This window comes from Peromyscus eremicus, chromosome 20, assembly GCF_949786415.1.
Source record: "Peromyscus eremicus chromosome 20, PerEre_H2_v1, whole genome shotgun sequence".
In the NCBI taxonomy this organism is placed as follows: Eukaryota; Metazoa; Chordata; class Mammalia; order Rodentia; family Cricetidae; genus Peromyscus; species Peromyscus eremicus.
The window spans coordinates 59,164,158-59,166,763 of record NC_081436.1 but is presented as its reverse complement, the minus strand read 5'-3'; the positions used below and the strand labels follow the sequence as shown (position 1 = coordinate 59,166,763).

General features: G+C 40.2%; 1 pseudogene; it reads right to left on the bottom strand.

Moving 5' to 3' along the window:
* Positions 1-578: 578 nt before the first annotated feature.
* Positions 579-2,028, bottom strand: LOC131896417 (large ribosomal subunit protein uL6-like; annotated as a pseudogene).
* Between the last annotated feature and the right edge of the window lie 578 nt (positions 2,029-2,606).

The window sequence follows — 2,606 nt, the reverse complement described above, 5'->3', positions numbered from 1 at the left end:
TGAGCAGCTTTAAATAATATAAGCTTCTATGTGTTTACTTGGGTCTGAGTGGCTGTGGATCAGGTGAGACACAGGAAAACTTTCAGAAACAGGAAGCCACATTGTCTGTTCTGACCCACACCCAAAAATGGCAACTCCTCACTTCCGGACTGTTCTGTTGATCACTGATCAATGCAGGTGGTAGGTGGGAGGAGAATGATGCAAGAATGTAACAGGAGGACCCCCAGAGGCCTCTGAGAGGTTGGCTACCTCAATTCCTTCTCCTCCAGTGTCCTTGCTTTAAAAGTCCTTTTTCAACAGAGACTGTTAGATACCAATTGCTAGAAATTTTGCTTCACTTTTGTTTGTTATAGACAGACACGTGCATCTAACACTAAAGTTCATTGTATTTTATTAATGTTTTCATTTGAAGCCAAAATGATTTGTAGCTTCAAAGTAGTAAACAGTAGAGGGCATTGTTAGGGTGCATGGCCTTGCAATGAACTTTGAAAGTAAAGGTATGAAATGCGTGCTCTTTTTTTTTTTTTTAAATACAAGTCTTTTATTGTCCCCAAAGACACCCCAAATCGTACTTAAATTCAGGATCTTGTTTCTGGAGCTGAGTAACTTAGGACTTTCTTATCAGCCTGCCACACTGTTCCCTTTTCAGACACATAGACACCATCCAAAAACTTTCTCATATCCTTGTTTTTTTTTTTTTTTTTTTTTTTTTTTTTTTTTTTTTTTTTTTTGGTTTTTCAAGACAGGGTTTCTCTGTGTAGCTTTGCGCCTTTCCTGGAACTCGCTTTGAAGACCAGGCTGGCCTTGAACTCACAGAGATCCACCTGCCTCTGCCTCCCGAGTGCTGGGATTAAAGGGGTGCGCCACCACCGCCCGGCCATATCCTTGTTTTTAGCTGTCGTGGCTTGCTGAATCAGAGCCGCTGAATTTGAAACAAGTTCAATATCATTCCCTTCAAGGATTAATTCATCCTTCTGTGCTTGAGAGACAGAACAAGCAATGCTTGTCTGCATCTGAACCCTGCAGATGTATTTTTCACCCATGAAATTTCAGACTTCAACCAAAGACCCATTTTCCTGAGTAACGACGTTGATGGGAAAGTGAGCACACACAGACCTCATCCTGCAGGAGAAGCCTGGTGTAACACCCTTGATCATGTTCTGAATGCGACTGCAGATGGTGTGGACAGTGGCCAGCTCCTTTCTGTTACCCCACCATTTGTCAGCCCGGAGCCTCTTCTTCTTCTTCCCAAGGAGACTCGGCTCTATATTGATGTGATTGAAGTCCCTCCAGAGGGTTCCTCTAAGGCTCTTCACAATGGCTGTGCACCCCTTCGGAGTGATGTCCACATTTTCTGGAATGTCGACAGTCTGAATGCTGAGAATGGTCTTCCTTCTCCCAGTCGATGGGGCAAAAAGGGCAGAGCGTGTGTTCTTGTATTGAAAGACATCCAGGTGATATATATTTTCATCAAATTGGTTTCTAAAAATTTGGAGAATAAGCTGGCAACATCAAACTTTCCATAAATGTTACTGTTAATTTTAAATGACCTTTCTGAGTTTTTTTTTTAAATTGTTGTTGTTCTGTTCTTTCTTTTTTTTTGTTTTGTTTTGATCAGCACGTGTTTTTTTGGTCCAAATCAAGACTAAAGGAGCAGGAGCAGATAATATGAAAATGATGCTGACATGGATGGTGTGCAGACACCCATAAGGGAGTATACTGTCTTTTACTGGCTTTGTCTTGTCTAGGAGAGTGGACTTTTCAGTTCCCTTTTTGCATGCTGGTAAATTACAGGAGCATTGACTGCTACCAGCTGTTTTCATGACTGATCCTGAATTGGTAAAAGATGAGGTACCTTCTCCTCCAGTAGAATGCAATGTGTTTTGGTGGGGGCACCTGAGAGGGCAGAATACACCCTCAGAACTGATTTGGGTCCTTTTGTTCTACACTCCAGTACTTTGGGGAACGTGATTGGAGGAAACCATTACTATTGGTCACAACAACCTGATGAGACTTTGCAGTTGTCATGGTAATTGTGCGTCTCTACTCTCACTGTATCTCTACTTTTGTAGACTTTAGCATAGGCCCACTCACAACACACTCTATTGTCTACCAACATTGTGGATGAAAAGACATTTTTGAAGTCACAAATCTTTCAGAGATCTCAAATGAAAACTTCGTTGAGCAATAAAATTTGCTGTTATGTGTGTGTGCATACATTCCTGTGTCTTGTTCTTCATAATATTTCACTAATTGATTACACCCATTCTACTACTGTGTAGTTTGAAGAGTCTGTTTTGTTTTTATTTTTTTATTAAAAGTCCCTGGTGTTAAATATAATGTTTCTAGTCAGAGGTGGGAGGTTGATCTTGAGTTTCTTGGGAGAAATGAAAAGTAGTAATGATGAGCAAGTAGACAAGGGGCTAACAATTCCTCTTACATCCCTTCATTCAATCTTATATAAAACCTTAAAATGCTTTATATTGAAAAAACAGGAAGTAGAAACACAATGAATTTAATGTCTTGAGGATTATGCATCTGATAATTGGTAGTTTTGATGTGAACCTCTATCCTAGGTAGCAGTCCATAATAATTGATAATTCTGA